The sequence below is a fragment of the Mustela nivalis genome (genome assembly GCF_964662115.1).
Source record: "Mustela nivalis genome assembly, contig: HAP1_SCAFFOLD_2057, whole genome shotgun sequence".
Classification (NCBI taxonomy): domain Eukaryota; kingdom Metazoa; phylum Chordata; class Mammalia; order Carnivora; family Mustelidae; genus Mustela; species Mustela nivalis.
Genome location: NW_028134607.1, coordinates 58,217 through 78,097, shown reverse-complemented (window position 1 = coordinate 78,097; position 19,881 = coordinate 58,217). Strand labels below are relative to the sequence as shown.

The 19,881-nt window shown below is 47.2% G+C and overlaps 1 pseudogene across 1 annotated transcript; it reads left to right on the top strand.

Moving 5' to 3' along the window:
- Window positions 1-5,835: 5,835 nt before the first annotated feature.
- LOC309858227 (large ribosomal subunit protein eL32 pseudogene) lies at window positions 5,836-6,344 on the top strand (annotated as a pseudogene). Its single transcript has one exon. The product of its transcript is annotated as a large ribosomal subunit protein eL32 pseudogene (transcript).
- Window positions 6,345-19,881: the final 13,537 nt, after the last annotated feature.

The following is a 19,881-nucleotide window of genomic DNA, read 5'->3' as shown; positions in this document are numbered from 1 at the left end:
AGGTTCCAAGTCGCTGTCCCTGGGGATGGAGGATCTTTTGCTTGTACCCAAAAGCACGGCAGCAGCAGCTTTGGGCACCTCTAGACTGCTAGAGAGGTTCCAAGCAGCAATCGCACACTGAGATTTTCCCGCTGGCCCGGGCTGGGAGTGCCCGGTCTTTCTAGGTCTAAGAGCGCCCACCTTGCACGCACCAATTTCAGGGAAGGCAGAGGTTCGCGCGCGGGTCTCAGGCTCTGAGAACTGGGCACAGGTCCTAGAGCACCAGGCTGGGCCTTCGCGCACCTCTCTGGGGCGAGAGTTTGGTGCAGGCTCTGAAACAAGGGCGTGTATCAAAGGGCACCTGCTGGGCCTTTATACCTCTCTCAGGGGAGTATCTCAGGCTCTATAGCAGGACTCTTGCATTCTGCCCCCTGGTATGGCTCCCATCCCCTCACAGGAAACGGACCCCATGCATTCTCCGTGCGCTGGCAGCTTAGGGACCAAGAGCTGGTTTCTCTGCCACACTCTCTGCCTCAGCGCCACGGGAGGCTGTCCTGGGACCAGGGACTTAAGCCCCTGTCCCTAGCCGCCCCGATTCCCACAATTTCCCCAGAGATGCTTTGCTCTTTTGGAGTGCTTTCAACCAGTCTCCGAGTTAATGCTGGTCCCCAGATGCAGGGCACTCTCGCTTGTATTGGGGTATTACTTTCCAACTGGTTGCCCCTGGTAGCTCCCTCCCCCTTTTGTTTATCTTCTGATATCAGTTCACAGTTCCCACTCCGCTTTACCTGCCCACTGGCTTCTTCTCCCCCTGTAGAGATCCAGACATGTATAATTCTTATCTCAGGCTGATTTCATGGGTGATTGGAGTTCATGGGTGATTGGTAGGTAATCAGCTCATTTTGGGGCACAAGTTGAAAAGACACCTCCTCCTACTTCCGCGCCATTTTGTCCCCCCTCTTAACTTTTTTTTTTTTTTAATTTTATTTGACAGCACAAGTAGAGGGAGAGGATGAAAGAGAAGCAGGATCTTCACTGAGCAGGGAGCCAGATGCAGGGCTGGATCCCAGGACCCTGGACAGATGCTGCACTGAGGGAGCCACCCAGACACCCTTTTAGACCTAGGATGCAGGTAGGAGAAGCAAGCCAGGGGTTCCTTGGCCCAACACTAATGACCATGGCTCAGACAAATCCATCTTCCACTGCAGGCTTCCAGATACTCTGCGAAGGAGATATTCCCCTTCCTGTCCCTGAATGCTCTGCCAGTTCAAGGCAGATCCATGTTTCTGAGGGTTCCTCTTTGGTCATTCTGTCAGGGACAGCCAAGAGGGCTCCAAGCCTGTGTGGACCCCAGGCCTGGGGATCCCAGCCCTGAACTCTTTGCTCTGCCCTTGATGACCCCAGAATAGATCAATTCAGCAACTGTCAATCCATGCCAGGCCAGGGAACAAACACAGCAGTACACAAGATCAACTCGCCTTGGTCCCAGGAGCCTGGATCCCCAAGGAGGGCTTCACCTGGTCTCTGAAGGGGATTCCAGGGGTTCCAAGATGGCCATGGGTGGAGCCCACCAGGTAGAGAGGCCCCTGGAGAGTGTCCACTGGCACTGAGCAGACAGAAGATCCGCTCAGGCCTTCCCTCGCGGCTCCAATGTGCCCTGGGGAGAGAAAAGGGCCAGCCACACTGCACCAGGGCCGCAGCTCGGCCGCCCAGGAGCAGCAGCGGGCCTAGCCTGGAGCTCAAGCAGGGGCAGGGAGGCTGGGACTGGGCGGGGGACTGGGGTCCTGGAGTCAGTAGAAGAGCAGCAGGAGCCGGCAGGGGGCGCAGCCAGGCCCCTCACTGGACAGGACAGACAGGAGGCTGGGCGAGGGCGCGCGGGTCTGCAGAGGCCTGCACCACTGTATGCCGCCCCCCACACGCCACAGCTCGCCCGCAACTGCCTGCCCCGCCCACCGCCTTCTGTGGGCCCAGTGAACTCACTGAGCAAGTAGTGCCTCCCGGGGAGGCAGGGGTTCTGGGCTGGCAGGGCAGGGCGCTGGGGAGTGCATTGGTGCCCTGCTGACTCAGGTACTGAGGGGCTGGGGAGGGGTAGGGGCGCTAGGGAGAGAGGGAGGCTGTGTCCCTCCTGCCCGCTGCCACCTGCTGCTTCGTCCAAGGGAGCGGGAGGGGGGCCTGGCGGACAGGTTCCTGCTGGCCTGGTGCTCCTATGCCCCATAGCCCTTGCCCCACAGCCCTTGCCCCACAGCCCTCGCTCCACTTCTCGGTATCCAGGGAACCCGTGGGGCCCTACTGACATCAAGGGGCCCAGCACCACTCGGCTCGTCTGGCCCCTGGAGAGACGCCTGTGCTGACAGGCTTCTTTTCCAGAACTTGATGGAAAATTTTGTCCCTCAGAATCGCCGGGCTCCCCAGCCCGAGAGGAGCTGGCTCTGCACGGCCTGGGCCCCACTGGGCCCCCTCCACCTCAAGTGACTTTTACCCAGGAGCCCCAGGATACCATTCCTTTCTGGCCCATGGACCCCTTCCCCCCACCCCACCCCCACACCTCTACTTTGGGCCTGAAACCACCCTGGGTTCACTTCCATCTCCGGCCCCCTACCCCACAGGTCCTTGTACACCTCCAGGCCTGACCCCTGGCCCGTCTCACCTCTGGGGTCACTGAAACCCTTCCACTAGGGGGCCACTGGCATCTGCCATCCCAGACTCCCGGGACTCCCCTCCACCTTGGAGCTCCCTACCCTGTTTCCTCTAGGAACTGCTGTGCCTAGAGCACTGAAACCCCACATTCTCAAGCCAGCTGTCTTCGGGCCAGGGACTCAGGTATCCTCAGGGACCCTCCTTTCCGGGGCACATACTCCTCTCTGTGCAGGAGAGACCAGAGAGAGCAGCTTGGGGATCCTTCACTCCAGCTGGATGGAGGGGCAGAAGCTGGGGTGTGTGTGAGGGGCTGCTCACAGGTGGCCTCCCTGGGTAAGGAGCTTCCAGGAGGAAACTTCAGGGCGAAGCCATGATGTGGAAGCCTCAGGAAGCACTGGCTGCACAGACTCCAGGCTCCTGGCTTGGGCAGTGGGCATTTAGTGGCCAGAGCCCTACAGGACCAACCCCGTCCAAACCCACCCCACCCTGGCTGGCTTTTTTGTCTTGAATTTGCACAGCAACCTTTTCTCCAGTATGAAATTGAAAGCTTTGCTTTGGAAAGTTTTGTGTCCAGGAGGCTCCTGGGCATCCACTTACTTTATTTCCGGAGGCTAGTTGAGGAGGGTGGAGTCTTTGGGACCTTAACAGCAGGTCTCCTGATCTTTCCTGACTTCCTTTATTTTTTTTTTAGATTTATTTATTTGAGAGAGAGAGAGAGATAAAGAGCCAACCACAGAACACATGCAGTCACAGGTGAATGGGCCAGGTGAATGGACCTGTGCCAAAACAAAGAGTCAGATGCTCAACCAGCTGCAACCACCACCCCCCGTCCACCTTTTACAGATGGGTTACATCTACCCACTCTTAGGTGCTTTGCCTGGACCCGGCTAGTCTTACAGCAGTCCTAGGACACTGTCTCTTGCCCAGTGTCTCTGGTCAGTACCAACCCATGCCTCAAGTGTGGGAATGACTTCTTCCTGACTCCTTTTTTTTTTTTAAGATTTTTTATTTTATTTTATTTATTTGACAGAGAGAGATCACAAGTAGGCAGAGAGGCAGGCGGAGAGAGAGAGAGGAGGAAGCAGGTTCCCTGCTGAGCAGAGAGCCTGATGCGGGACTAGATCCCAGGACCCTGAGATCATGACCTGAGCCGAAGGCAGCGGCTTAACTCACTGAGCCACCCAGGCGCCCTTCCTGACTCCTTCTTAACTCCCTGTCCAGCCTGGGTTGCCCACCCCCTTCCAGGCTGTCCTAGTTGTATATATTGGATCTCTGTAGATTGTGGGCACCATCAGATCCTCACCTGTTGTGGCCGGCGCAACAAATCAACCAGGAACATGAGGGTAAGAGGGTGAAGAAAAGAAATCGAGAAGCAAAGAGATGGGGGGCAGGAGGAGCACTGAGGAGGATGTCCAACAGTGCTAAGTTTATTCAAAGCATTAAGGCCATATATATAGTGACATTACATCTGTGTTTAGTTAAGCAACTACGGTTCCTCATGACGCCAAATGGCTGATGCCAGTACAAATATAGCAAACCTGAAAGTAATTTATGGGCTGTACTAAGGCAGCAAGGACCAGCAACGAACTTTTTAGCCCAACCGAATTGTTCGCATTTGTTTAGTAAGCGTGTGGGAAGTCACGTAGACGAGCGCACAACACATAGCACAGACTCTTTCCCAGTGCTACTGAACTTTTCCCGTCCTAAACCTTTTGTTAGGTTATTTGGACTTTAAAGGAGGCACAAGTCAGGGTCTGGTTTGGTTCTCGTCTCAAGCCTTATTGCGGCCTCCCACACTCACCGAAATGAGAACATGGCTCAGGGTTATGGAGTGAATATACCCTTTAGGAAACATTAAAGGACATAGCATAACTGGTCCGGGGTCACCCAGCCTGTGAGAGGCATGGGTGAGATTCAGACTGCACTGGGTGCCACAGCCATTTTCAGCTCACCTTAGTGTCCAACCTGGTCCCAGAAGGTTCCTGCTCAGGACTTTGCTTTGTGCTGAGCTGGGCTTGCTTCCTGCCTTTGAAGCCATTTTCACAGTGTATCCCCAGCCCACCCTCTCACATTGAGCATCAGGGCTGCCTTGGCTGGCCTCTGTTGATCGTGCCATTCCTCTCAATCCCTCTGTCACCCCTCCGGCCCACTGTCCTACTGCCCTCTGTCCGGTGGGCCAAGTTCTGAGTTTCTTACCTGCACTTCCTCTTAACTGTGCTCTGTTGAAATCCTCTCTAACAGGGAAGACCTGCTTATCAGAGCAGCTTGATTTGGAATCCATCTCCCCTGGAGGTCAGAGCTTCTGACCATCATGTCCCCAGCCTCAGCACTGGGGATGCCTGCCCAGCCTATTCTGGGTGCTCGTGGAGCTCTGGGATCTTGGAGAAGATTTGCCATGAAAATAAGCATTTATACATAACACGGAAGAGAAGATTTGAGGAAATTGAGTGAGTGTCATTTGGTAATGTTTGTGTTAGGATGGTTCTGAAATTTCTGGGCCCTGAGTTACCAAGAACCCTAGGTTGCCCAGCTGGAAGGACCTCAGATAGATCAGCTGGGCTCCTCACCTCATTTGACAGATGGGAAGTTGAGGCCCAGAGCTTAGTCCACAGAGCAGGAGTGAGGAGAGATGTTAGTGACAGGAAGAAACCATAGGGTAAGCACAAAGTGGCTGAGCCTGGTCTTTGTTTATGCAAATGAGTTGCTAAAACAGTGGGCCTGAGGCTGCTGACTCTATCTAGTGGCCAGCAAGAAGTAACACCAGCCCACACCTTCTGAGGTTTAACTCATGCCAGGAATGATTCTCAATGTTTTATTTGTGGGCACCTGGGTGGCTCAGTTGTTCAGCTGAGGTTATGCTCCCAGGGTGCAGGGATCTAATCCTCACCAGGCTTCCTGCTCAGTGGGAAGCCTGCTTCTCCCTTTCACACTCCCCCTGTGTGTGTTCCCTCTCACCCTGTCTCTCTCTCTCTGTCAAATAAATAATAAAATCTTAAAACAAGAACAACACCACCAAAATGCTTTATTTGCCTTAGGAGATAGGGTCTGTTATGGCTACCATTTTAATGCATGGAAATATGGGCACAGGGGAGCTAAAGGAGTCCAAGGTCACACAGCTTGCAAGTGGAGGAGCCAAGATTTGAACCTTGGGCAGCCTGCCTCCAGAACCTGTATCATTTTTTCCCCTTGTGTATGTTATTTTTAAAAACCTTTCCCTGAGCTCTCTTCTTCGGCGCTGCCTGCGGAGGTGGCAGCCATCTGTTACTGGGCATCATGGCTGCCCTCAGACCTTTGGTGAAGCCCAAGATCGTTAAAAGGAGGACCAAGAAGTTCATCCGGCACCAGTCAGACCGATATGTCAAAATTAAGCGCAACTGGCAGAAGCCAAGAGGCATTGACAATAGGGTGCGCAGAAGATTCAAGGTCCAGATCTTGATGCCCAACATTGGTTACGGGAGCAACAAGAAGACAAAGCACATGTTGCCCAGTGGCTTCAGGAAGTTCCTAGTGCACAACGTCAAGGAGTTGAAGTGCTGCTGATGTGTAGCAAATCTTACTGTGCAGAGATTGCTCAAAACGTCTCCTCCAAGAACCGCAAAGCTATTGTGGAAACAGCAGCCCAGCTGGCAATCAGAGTCACCAATCCCAATGCCAGGCTGCGCAGTGAAGAAAATGAATAGACAGCTTGTTGTGCACGTCATATTTGTGTTAATAAAAGCATAAAACTAAAAAAAACAAAAAAAAAAAAAACAAAAAAAAAAACCTTTCTCTGAATTCTAACAGAGATGTGTAAACATTGTTAAGCATGTAGTTTATTGATCATCACAAAGCTTAGGTTCTGAAGCATTGCAGCAAGCTGGGGTGGGCTTTGATGTCAGACCTGGTTGGAATCCAGTTTCTGGTGCTGCATGACCTTAGGTGACTTACTCAGCCTCAGTTTCTGCACTGAGTTTGGCAGCCGTGTGATGAGTAGATCGTGTGACAGTGCCTAGAGGGTTTGGTGCCTGGCGAGTGTTTAATAAATGGTTTTCTCTTCTTAATAATGAAGATTCTAAGTTGTGTTGGTTTTGTTAAGCAGTCCGAATACCTTCCTCATCGGTCAGTTGCCTGTCAGTCGCCTTGTAGGTACTTGTGAGGAGTCACTTTGGTAAGTCACTATATATAGCTGAAACATTTGGGGGTAGTTGGGGGACACCCCCCCCCTGCCCCCACTGCCCCTGCATTGAAAGTCTGTAATTTAAAATGTTCCACCTGTGCCTGTTTTTTTTTTGTTTGTTTTTTTGGTTTTTTTTTTAAACATAACCACTTTGGGACAGTGAAAGTTATGTCTTCTCCTTAGGGTTGTGACGGAGCCTTTGGGGACCTGTAACAGCTTACTTCCAGTTTCTGTCTGGCATGCTGATGGGCCAGAACTTATTTTAACAACATTCCATCACATGCCAGGCACCTGGAAGGAGGAATATGTTGAACTTCTCGGAAATTATTTTTTGGAACTGTTTTTATCCTGAGGAATAACCCATTTAAAAATTGAATGATCTTTATGGTTGACTTTTCCACTCTACATAATGCAAACTGAAAAACTCGCTGTTTTCAGCTGCTTCTGCAGCAGTGGGAAGAGCAAGCCTGTGGGGTCCTCCCCAGGTTGGCCCCAGCACAGAGCTGCATCATTCTACAAACCCCTCATGCCTTGTCTCCTTGTCTGTGAGGTGGTAATGATGGTGCAGGGAGCTCCAGGGGTTGTTGTGAAGGTTACAGAGATGGGGGGTGTAAACTTTGAACAGTGTGCCCCACATAAAATGCAGATCTGGTGAGCAGAGGCAGCTGCTCACATTAATTGTTGATGCCAAGGCACTGGAGTTCCACAACAGCCTATGCCTTTCTTTCCTGGGTCCTTTTTGTCTCAGCCACCACCTTAGAGAAAGTGACTCAGCAAGGCTGGGGCTTGTGGAGCCCTCTACAAATCCAGCTAATTCACACGGGCGATGCCCTGGAGATAAGGGGGTTTTCCTGGGTGGTAGGACCCCATTTCAGAGGCTTAACTAGCCCGTTTCTCCTAACTGGTCGTGTCGTCCAGGGTCAAGATGAAGGCCTGCCAGGAGACTGGTGGTCTCACCAGAGTTTTCCACTGGAAGCATGAAGGACCCCATGGGGCTTCGTGCAGAATGACATGGGTGTTGGAGGGAGAACAGGGGGGACATCGCCTGTACCATCATGGGCAGGTCACTATATCTGGCTCACGCCGGCTTTCTTCCCATCTGGGAAATGGCAGAAGACCATGCTTTTTCACAGGAGGGATGAGGGTTTAGGGAGGTATTTGATGACTGTGTTGGGGCTGCATGAGTAACAGAGTTGACGGAGGGGCCTTGGAGTCACAGACTTGGGTTCAGGCCCCTGCTGCTGCCACATAAAAGTAGATCGCTTGGGTAAGCCATGGACCTCAGTGTCCTCCTCTGTGCACTGTGGATAATACCTAGCATGTAGGTCTGTGAGGGGTACAAAATACAAGGCCATATTAGGAGCTTAGAGCAGAGTCTGGTACTCACTAGATTGTAGTTTTATGGAGATACTCTGGCATCACTGGTGTTGCAGACCTGGTCCTACCCTCTGGAACCTTTGGCTGTGTGACAGATGGCTTATGAGGCCGTGGCTGACAGAAAGAAGCGGTGTCTGTCTTTTCTTAAGATTAAGGGTACAGAGGGGTGCCTGGTGGCTCAGTCGTTGAAGCATCCAACTCTTGGTTTCAGCTAAGGTCATGATCTCAGGGTGGTGGGATTGAGCCCTGAGGTGTGCTCTGCTCTCAGTGTAGAATCTGCTGGAGGTTCTATCTCCCTGTATTTGTGTGTGTGTGCTCTCTCTGTATCTCTCTCTCTGTCTATCTCTCCCTAAAATAAATGAAGCTGTAAAAATAAATAAATACATACATGCATAAGTTAATTAATTATGGGTACAGAAATCAGTGATGGAGCTGGGCTGATGGGATGCTTGGCAGCAAAGATAGGTGCACCCTGCTTGAAGGCTCGGGGGTAGCTGCGGTGTCACCAGTGGTGATGGGGGTGTGAGGAAGAAGCCTCGTGCAGCATCCAGAGCGGAACTTAGATGGGGGGGGGGTTCCAGGGAGTAAATGCCCATGGGTAGGAAGCATCTTCAAATGAATGTCAGAGGGTGTCCTCATGGATGGGGAGGCATCCTTTCTCCCTGAAGCTGCCCACGAGTGGAGGTGTGCCTGCTGGGGACATAACTAAATCATTGGGGTTTAGCCTCCTAAGCTGTTAATTTATGAAGATGTGGCCAAGACCTTGTCTCACTGCTTTTTAAAGAGAAGTAACTTAAACTGCTGTTTGGGATGGTGTTGTCTTCCAAAGGCTCATTCAGAGTTGGAAATCTGTGGGCTTTCCAACTTGTCTTGAAAGCCTGGTCCAGGCAAGGGTGAGGGATATTCCCATCTCTTGGGGTCTCTTCCCCTCTCTGTTTATGGCAGAACGTGGTTTTGTGACTGGTAAATAGACAGGCATCCTGTGCAGATCCTTCAGCTCTTCGTGTGCCTGCAGTAGAGGAAATTCCCATTCACTGGGCACAGACTGTGGCTGGACGGGCGGTGTGGCGGGGCTCTCACTGAGCATTCTCCTTTCACGTAATCCCTGACCAGATATGAATTTTGTGGTGTTGCCACTTTCCTGCTGGCCAGGAGGGAAGTTGAAGCCCAGGAAAGTTACACTTTCTCGCTGTGGTAAGCGGCAGAGCCATGTCAGCCGGTCCAGGCCCTGGCTTTCAGGTCTGTTTGCTGTGAGCATTTCCTCTTGTGTTTCCAGCTTTTGGCCTGTTTGACCTATCAAACTACTGATGGTGTATTGATAATTCTAATACTCTCGACATTGTGAAAGATGAGCTCTTCACTTTGTGCTAGAAATGTTTCTTGCTGTATTTTTCTTTTAATTAAAAAAAAAAGTCAAAGTCCCACGTTTCTGCCCATTTGAATCTCCCTGAGTCTCCCTGTTGTGAAGTGGTTGGGTTTGGGGATTTCTAGGGCAAGGGCCTAGTTGGTGGTGGCTTTGCCTGGAGGAACCCATGGCTCAGGACTTAGAGTGGGGACTGGAGCAGTGTGAACTGTGGCCTGAAAATGTGTTCATGTGTGCTGAGGTGGTGCCCAGATTCTTTTGGAGGATGAACTGAGGTTTTGATCAGTAGGTTAGAGAAACACTTGATGGAATAACACTGATAATTTTGTTTTTGTATTCAATCCTAATTTTGTGTTTTCGTTTTCGTGTAGTGCAGTGTGCTCTATGTTCTAAGAAAAAATTGGCAATCAATTCATACAGTATCATGATTTAATAATCCTTCCTCACTCACCGGGTCATATTTCAGGTTTTTATATGTAGTTTTTATATCTGTTTCTGAATTCTGCATTTTGATTCATTCCTTTATTTTTAAATTTCTTATTTTAAAGATTTTATTTATTTGAGAGAGAGAATGAGCTAGGAGCAGGGGCAGGGGGAGAAGGAAAGGGAGACTCCTCACTGAGCATGGAGCCTGATGTGGGTCTCAGATCCCAGGTCTCTGAGATCAGGACCTGACCCAAAGGCAGATGCTTAACAGACTGAGCTACCCAGGTGCAGCCACATTCCTTCATATTTTTATTTTTACTCCAGTGCTGCACTGTTTGGCTGGTTGCTTCAGTTTCTGGGAGGGAGGGAGATGACCCCCTCCCCTGTTCTTCTAACAAGTTTGCTTTTGCTGCGTTGACTGGAGAAGGGCCAGGCTTCCTGAAGATGAGTAGGATGATTCAGTGACACCCAAAAGGCAGTGGCTATCATTGTTCCCACTGTGCTTCAACAACTTCACCCACTGACTCTTTGATGATGGCAGCCACCAGCAAATCTTCTGCAGAGGACTGCTGCCTTGGGATGCTTTTCTTGTGGTGCTGGACTTCATTCCCCCTGGCAGCCAGTACAGCTAGGATTAGAACCTAGGAAAAGTCCCATTAGAACCCAAGAAAGTGGGGTGCCTGGGTGGCTTAATCGATTGTCTGCCTTTGGCTCAGTTCATGGTCTTAGGGTCCTGAGATCAAACCCTGCACTAGTGTCCGTGCTGGCTGTGGAACCTACTTAAAATCAAACAAACAGAAATCAGCCCAAGAAAGTACCATCCTTTGTGTTGTTCTATACTGTGGATCAGATTTTATTTTTCTTTTCTTTTTTTTCTTTCTTCTTTCTTTTTAAAGATTATTTATTTGTCAGTGAGAGAGCACAAGCAGGGGGAGCAACAGGCAGAGGGAGAGGCAGGCTTCTGGTTGGGTAAGGGGTCTGATGCCGGACTTGATCCCAGGACCCTGTGATCATGACCTGAGTCATGTTAGGCTGCTGCCTAACAGACTGAGCCAACCAGGCATCCCCCAGGATCAGACTTCAATAACCCTACCAGATTTCTTTAGCTTTGACATTTTAAAGGACAATGAAAGCTAGCTAAACCTACACCAGGATTCTGCATCTGCTGGGGCTGTGCTGTCCGTGCCTATGTGCCTCCTGTTCTTCTAACCCCATCAATTCCACCCATGTTTTAGCCAGTGAACTGTAGGCAGGTGTGGGTGTGTCACTGAAAGCTTTGACTCGTCATTCATATCTTTATTGTAAGCTTATAATCTTTATTTTTTTTCTTTTTTTTGGGGTAAGATTTTATTGATTTGTTTGTTTATGAGAATGAATGGGGAGCAGAGGCAGAGGGAGAAGCAGACTCCCTGCTGAGCAGGAAGTCTGACATAGGGCAAGATCCCACGATTATTTATGACCTGAGCCCAATGCAGATGCTTAACCGACTGAGCCACCCAGGCGCCTCTTTATTTTTCCTTTATTGATTATCTGCCTTTCTGAGGCAGCGTTCTACCTGGGTTTTCATAACTCCACACCAAGGTATTCTTCCACTAGTGTGGCCTGTTTTGAGGTAATTCCTATACATTCTGGCTATGCTGCTAAATGATGCTATGATCTTGGACTCTTTTTTTTTTTTAACTTCTCTGAGCCTTGGTTTCCTCTGTGCTAATGTGGATAATATACCCTCTCTTGCAGATGTGTGGAGGGCTATGGCTGACTTGGATGCAGTTGGAGTCATCTCACGGCACATGGAATACACAATTTCTCTTGCTTCCTGTCTTGATAACGACATCTTGGTTTTCATGCTGTCTTAGAACAAGTAGAACTTGACTTACATGTAACTTGTGAATTCACGTACTTTTGACAGAGGTGTTATTTTAGTTTAGTTTAGTTTAGTTTAGTTTAAAGCAGGCTCCACACCCAGTGCAGAGCCCAGTGTGGAACTCAAACTCACCACCGTGAGATCAAGATCCGAGCTGAGATCAAGAGTTGGCCGCTCAACCAGCCTAGTCCCCCAGGCATCCCTTCTGTTTATCATTTTTCAAAAAATTTGACAAGTAACACTTTCTCTGCTTGGACCTGTCCTCACACCTGCTATGCTGGTCTGGGGGTCAGACGTGTAGCTGGTGTGGTGCTGGTGATGTTGAGAAAGACAGTTGTTAAGTCTTTTTACCCTAATTGCTGTTGTCCTATTATTTCCTTTTTTTTTTTTTAAGATTTTATTTTATATCGTGGTGATATATGCTAAAACTGTTGCTTCTGGTCCTGCCTTAAAACTTGAATATGTAGGGCATTTTTTAAGGATTCATCCCTGGAGATACAGTATTTGTTTTTCTCTGTCTGACTTATTTTGCTTAGCACAATACCCTCTAGGTACATCCATACTGTTGTAAATATCAGGATCTCATCCTTTTTGATGGCTGAGTAATATACCATTGTGTGTATGTACCACTTTGTCTTCTGTTGCTGGACTCTTGGGCTGCTTCCATATCTCGGCTATGGAAAATAAAATGCTGCAGTAGGCTTAGGGGTGCCTCCGTGCGTTCAGAATGTTGAGTCTGATGTGTCAACTGCCACAACAGTCGTGGCAACTCAGGAAGGGAGCCAGGTGCAGGAGGTAAGAGGAGGAGTGCAGCTTTAGGCAATCTGAGTTGAGGTGTCTGTTGGACGTGCAGGTGTAGGTTCTGGTTGGACAGTCAAAATGTAGGAATGGGTGCTTGGGGGAAGAGAGATGCAATCATGCTGTTGCCAAGGGATATATTCCTTGTAGAGAGAGTGACAGTTAAGGATTTAGGGTAATTCCTTCTTTTCTTGGGCAGATAAAGGGGAAGAATAAAGGAGTAGTGGATGGAAGGGGAGGGACGTGGCTTTGATGCCAGGAAGGCATTTTTGCACAGATGTCTAGAGAAGAGAGATTTCAAGGAATGAAATGTCAGCAATGTTCGATGATGTGAAAAGTTGCAAAGCAGCTTGATTAGGGGGTGGGGGTAGATCGAGGAGGTTGTCACTGAGTACTGAAAGAAAATGGGAGGTGAGTAGTGGAGTCCTAAGCCAGACATAGAGATAGAGTGACTGGGCGTGAGACCATGGAGGTCACACACAAGAATAGCCTTTTAGAAAGTTTGATGGTAAAGACACAGACGATCATAACTCCAGACATAGCTTGGACAAGGGTGGGTTTTACAGGCTGTGTTTACCTATTTGCAGGTTGACTGAAGGGAGATGACAGATGGTGTATGCTGCTGGATGTTGTGGGTTGAGATGGGATCAGGTATACAGAAAAGCACACAGAGAGGAGTGTATGGATGCCCTGACTGCTTCTGTAGAACACAAGGCCAACATTAGGCATGGAGGGAATGGAACGTGGCTCAAGGAGATGTGCAGTCTCAGATACAGACCACATGGCTCAGAGTCTTACAGGGCTCTCCTTGCCTCCGCGTGGCCCTTCTCACAGGGTTTAAGTTTTGAAGAGTCCTTTTGTTTCTCTGGGTTTGGGGTGTGACTGGAGAGACATAGCAGAGAGCAAGGGCTGAGGAAAGACCAAGAGGGCAGGAACTCACAGAGGGGAGTCTACTACCCTCTCTGCCTTTTCTGGTATGGGCTCTCTCCTGATCTGAATGGAAGGATGACCTGCCATTACTTCTTTTAAAAATGCATTTGGCTTTACCCTGCCAGAAAGCAACACATGTTTATTGAAGAATAGTGGGAAACCCCAGAGAAACTGAAGGAAGAAAATAAGCACTCAGCTGAAGACAACCATTCAAAAGTTCTGGCACCTTTTCCTCCCAACTTTCACTGAAGTTGAACAGATAAGTGTATATATATGAAGTGATTTCTGGGAAAGACCAAAAAAAAAAAAAAAAAGATACCAACAACAAGAAAACAAAAAAGAGAACAAAGCAGAAGAAAACGGTGTTCATTTTCTTCCTGAGGCTGCCCTTCCTCGATACTGCTACTTGGTTTTAGTACCTGCTTTTCTCCCTGGGCTTTCTTGACAAAACATGGTTCCACTACTATTACCTTCTTCAAAGTGTTTGACAGAGTCGTTTGCTTTCAACATGGAGTTTGAGCAAAATGGACTATTGTTTTAAAATATTCTATCATGTGTGCTGTAATATCTCATCATGGACATGATACAAATGCTATGATAAAAAGAAGAGATGCTTTTAAAGTGATCACCAGAGTTGTGAAATTCATTGGCATGATCCTTCTTTTTTTTTTTTAAAGATTTTATTTATTTATTTGACAGACAGAGATCACAAGTAGGCAGAGAGGCAGGCAGAGAGAGGAGAAAGCAGGCTCCCTGCAGAGTAGAAAGCCCGATGCGGGGCTCGATCCCAGGACCCTGGGATCATGACCTGAGCTGAGAGCAGAGGCTTAACCCACTGAGCCACCCAGGTGCCCCGGCATGATCCTTCTTTTGAGGGTCATAATTTGTTTAATTTTTTTCTGCTCCAGCTTAACCTTCGCAGTCTTCAGTTGTTATGTGCATTAGACACAGTATTAGCAGTAGTGGCAGTTAAAATACTCTTGTCACCCTTTACAGGTACCATTTTACTAGCATCTCCTTACCACTGTAGCAGCTTTAAACCCTGTTTCCACCCTGTTCATTCCTTTAAATGCCTTTTCCTTAAAACCTTTTCTTAGTTTTTGGTGTTCTATAGCTTTACCACAAAATGTTTAATTGAAGATTTCTCATCTTGCTTGGTATCTGTTCATTTCCTGTATTTCTGGATTTATCATTTCTGTAATATCCTCAGCTGTTTTCTTCTGAAATTTTGACTCTGTCCTTCTGCTGTACTTCCCAGGATTCTTATTTAAACCTCCCATCTGTTGTTCGTGTCTCTCAAGCTGGCGTTCATCCTCTTCTCCTGCCTCCTTGTGTTGCATTCTGGGGAATGTCTTCACTTCTTGGTGCAGTGTTGTGAAGTCCTTCATTCGGGGCTCATCTACTGCCCCACCATTCTGGTGTGTTTTCTGTTGTGTTTTACGTCTCAGTGATTTTTGGTCCCTGTTTAACTTCCTTCAGTTCCATGTTCACACTTGGCCTGTTGCTTTTGATAGGCTCTTGATCCTTCTTTATTTTTAAACCTCTTTTGTGTTCTTAAACAATTAACATGTAATATTTTCTATTCTGTATCTGATCATTCCAGTGTCTAAAGTCTTCATTTTCCCTCAGTCTTCTGTCTCTCACAGTGGCCTCATTTCTTGCATGCTCTGTGAAGGGATTTTGAGACCAGATTTATTGGAACATAGATGTAATCTCTTTTAATTCTGTTTTTTGGTGTGTTTTTTTTTTTTGTTTGTTTGTTTGTTTGTCTCTCTGTTTTTTCCTGGAGGGTTTGTCTTTCCTTTGCCAGGAGGCTGGGAGTGTTCTTGGTTGGGATCACTTTGGTTCCATTTGAGGGTCCTGGTTTATTAAGGAAATCTCGGGTTCAGTTCCCCCAACTTACCGTGTGGTGGGAACGGGGTCTGGAGGGCACAGGCCTGTAGAGATCCTGCAGTGAAAATGGCATTTGTTCTCTGGCACCCTGATTTGTTTTTCTTGAGCTTGTTGCTTACAGATAAGGTTTTGGCTCACTTGTTTCTGCCACCTCCCTCTTCCTGCTTCCTTGCCTACCATTTTCTAAGTCCTTTGCTAGTTTTCCGATGTCTTTAAAAGCCCAGAAATGTTTTGTGAATTCCATTTGCCATCACTAATTGCAAGTCTCATCCTGCACAGGAAGGCCAGAGCCAGACACTGTAATGCTCTGCCTCCCACAGAGGAGATTTTAATACCCTCTCCTCGTGTTCAGAAATTCTAGATTGGAGATGGAGTTATGGATACATTACCATCTACAGAGGAATTAGTTGCCTATATAATAGAACAAGTATGCATTATTCTAATATTCCTAAAACTTCCATTTTGCATAATAAATATGAATGAATAAGGAACCTGCATTACTTTAGTTTATGCAGATGTTCTCTTTCTGTCTCTGGCTTTAGATGGTAGGTTGTCATTTGTATGGTTCATTCTGAAAATTGGGTAACTTCATTCTTATTTTCTACATGTTGGTGCCATATAAAGTGATGATTTATGGAGATTCAGAGGTAAATATTTATCAACATCTAAATAATTGGGGAAGGCTTCCTTTACAAAAGGTAGAATTATTAAGACCTGTTTAATCACAGAAGGGATATCCTGTAAAGCTAGCCCATAAATAAAAAGTGGATCAGAAGAAAGCAGAGAGAGGAGAGAATTTGGAAGGAGCACGTGGAGGGACACCTACTGCCTATCCCTGTAAGTCAGGGGCAATCTGGAAGGGAAACCTTGTTAAAGGAGGCAGTAGTGTTTAGATGTAATGAGCTACTGAAAACCTCACAGTGTACTGGTGAAGCAAGTGGTGTGCAATCAAGTCCGCAGCCCAGTTGAAGTTGTGGCTTCAGGCAGCAAGCGAGCAGGCCTTTCTGTCTGCCTTTATCTCCAGTGGGAGCGACTTGTCCTCCTTGAAGTCAGCCTCCAGACATCTTTTCCTGTCGCTACACATCTGTGCATCACTGAGAATTTCTGCGGTTGCTGCTTCATGGAGATGTTTGTCAGTTTTGGGTTTTGTTTGTTTTGTTTTGTTTTTTACCGAGGTTCACTTGCTAACTTTTCTCTTCTCTTAAAAAAAAATATATTTAATCTAGGGGTGCCTGGGTGGCTCAGTGGGTTAAAGCCTCTGCCTTTGACTCGGCTTGAAGGCATGATCCCAGGGTCCTGGGATTGAGCTCCACATCAGGCTCTCTGTTCAGCAGGGAGCCTGCTTCCCTTCCTCTCTCTCTGCCTGCCTTTCTAACTATTTGTGATCTCTGTCTGCCAAATAAATAAATAAAATCTTTAAAAAATATATGTGTTTAATCTAGGGGCACCTGGGTGGCTAAGTGGGTGGGTTAAGCCTGTTTCTTCAGCTCAGGTTATGATCTCAGGGTCCTGGGATTGAGTCCTGCATCAGCAGGGAGCCCTCTTCCTCCTCCTCTCTCTCTCTGCCTCTCTGCATACTTTTGATCTCTCTCTGTCAAATAAATAAGTAAGTAAATAAATCTTTTAAAAATATATATATAATCTCTTCCAGGAAGAGTTTATGCTGAGTGAAAAAAGTCAAGCAGAGAGAGTCAATTATCATATGGTTTCACTTATTTGTGGAGCATTACAAATAGCATGGTGGACAACGGAAGATGGAGAGAAGGGAGTTGAGGGAAACTGGAAGGGGAGGTGAACCATGACAGACTATGGACTCTGAAAAATAATCTGAGGGTTTTGAAGGGGTAGGGCGTGGGAGGTTGGGGGAACCAGGTGGTGGGTATTAGAGAGGGCACGGATTGCATGGAGCACTGGGTGTGGTGCAAAAACAACGAATACTGTTACACTAAAAAAATATATATACATATATATATTTCATCTCTTATTACCATGTATTTCAAATGGTAGTGAGGGATGATGGTGTGGGACCCCATGAAGTGAATTTACACTGCCATCTTGACCACAATATAAGTGTCGTACACAGCCGTCCTGTGTCCCCTTTCATTCTGAAATGGATTCTCTCTTCGCAGCTGTTATCAATAGAAGACAGGGGTCTTTGTTCTTGTAGGTGACTTGTCCAAGATCGCACAACTTTCGAGGTTTAACCTTTGGTCTGATTGTAGGACCCATTTTCTTTAACTCAGTGCCATGCAACCTACCATGTAGGACTCTCAATACTCTCCTGCTTTTGAAGCTGTACTCCACAGGCCACGTCTACCAGTGCATATCTATTTTTGTCTAGTTCACTCATTTATTGCACACATTTACTGGATGCCAGCTATGTGTTTCAGGCACCTTTCTAGGTGCTGGAGATATGGCAGTGGGCAAGTCAAACACAACCCCCTGCCCTCATTGAGCATGTTCCATTTCCTACTACTGGAAGCATCCACCAGGAACAATGGACTTATGCCAGAAGTCCAGCAATGATATGAGTTCCAGAAATTTCTGAATGGTTCTTTGTGGAAGTGATGATTTGGCGGCAGCCCTCAAGGTAGCTACCTGCACAGGCAAAAAAAAAAAAAAAGAAAAAAAAAAAGGAGGGCTGGTGTAGAAATGCCTGATGAATGGGCTTCAAGGTCAAATAACTGAGCCAGGTCTTTAAGGTCTTATTTAGCTCTGAGATTTTTCAAGAACTTTCCATGATACATAAGCATATTATAGAAAAAACCCTATTCAAAGCACACTGTAAATTTGGAGGATGATTGTCTTTGCATTATTTTTGTGATTAAATGACAGTTGATGATACAGGCACTGTTGTAAGTCACTTATCCCTGTGCAAACACTTTGTGGTAAATTCTTTTATCATCCTTATTTTTCAGAGGTAGAGACTGATGCAAAGGGAGAAGTTTGGTGGTTCTCCACTGGCCACAGCTAAGCAAGCAAAAAGCAAAAAGCAGAGCCTGCATTGGAACCAGGCACTGTGGCTCCAGACCCCAACTCTTCACCCTTGGGCTTCTTGCAGCACGCCTGATTTCTTGTCACTAAGAACTTGGTGCAGGAGTTTAACGGTACCTTTAACTTCTAGTTTTTCTTTCTCAGAACTGAATCTGCATTGCAGTGCATCTCTGCATAAACATGTGTTTAATTTTGTCACCTTTAATTTTGTTTTTAGGTAAGATCTGAAGGAGTCAATCTGTTTCTTCTCTGGCTTCAAGCACTTCAGACAAACTTTGCAGAAGAGCAGGTGCTGATTTTTGCTTGCCTCGTGCCTGGTTTCCCAGCGATCATGTCATCCAGAGGGACCTGCATGGTGGAGACACTCATCAGTCCTAGCCCTGGTGTGGCGGATGGTGAGGAACATTTTAGCCAGCCTTACAGGTTGAAATGACTCTGGAAGTTCTCTTGAGGGATTCCTCAGCTTGTCATGATCCTGAATAGAACCCTTTATTTCGTAGATGGGTTTGGAGGAGGAATTATCCCCTGCTCTTGTTCACAGTAATGTCTTACAGATATTAGAATAGAAAGAATCAGAGCCTTTTTTATATGCAATGAGGATGGGAGACATTTACTGAAGTGGTGGAAACAGGAATGGAAGGGAGGACTCAGATGTTGGAAACAACAGGAAGTGGAGACACATCATGTATCTGGAGTGTTTTCTTGGCTGTGAATGAAATTTAAATCTGCCATCCAAAACTACTGTTTATTGTCCTCAGCATGATTGTTTCACGAGTGGACATTCATCTGCTCACCCAGCCCTGTATTTTCATGCCGCATTCATGGAAAGACAGTAGCTGCTTCCTGGGAAAGTCATGGCAACCATCTGTGTCCCATGAGTTTTTAAGGAACTTGCCAGTTAGGGCCAATGATTGATTAATGCACATCACTTTATTGCCCAAAGACAGGTATTTGATCCTTAGGCTGACCGAAGCAGAATTTGGCAGAGAGAAGAATAGTTTAGAGGGAGAGGTGGCTTCATGGGAGTTTGTACCGTATTTCCAACCCCTTGATGCTCGCTGGCCTGGAGTCTAGCGTGAGCAGGTTCCAAAGGAGGGGCAGATGTATTTTAATGAAGGCCATTTTTTAAAAACCCTTTGAACGTTGGTGAAAGAACTCCTTTTTTTCCCCACTCTGGAGCAAAGATATATCCACAAGAATCACTCCACTCTTGCCGGCCATATCAGGGGAAAGGATTGCTGAAGATCAAACATGCTTTTTCCTTCAAGTACTATTGAACTGTATGGTTATTCAGGTAAAAGCAAAATCTTGGATAATTCAAGAATGGTCTTTCTCTTGATAGGAAAGAGGAAACATTGCTTATTTTCTCCCAGCTCATCCATATTTTGTATGTTTGCTTGTTTGTTTGTTTGTTTTTTGAGTTGACTTTATGATATTTCACTAGAACTTGAATATGTGCTATAT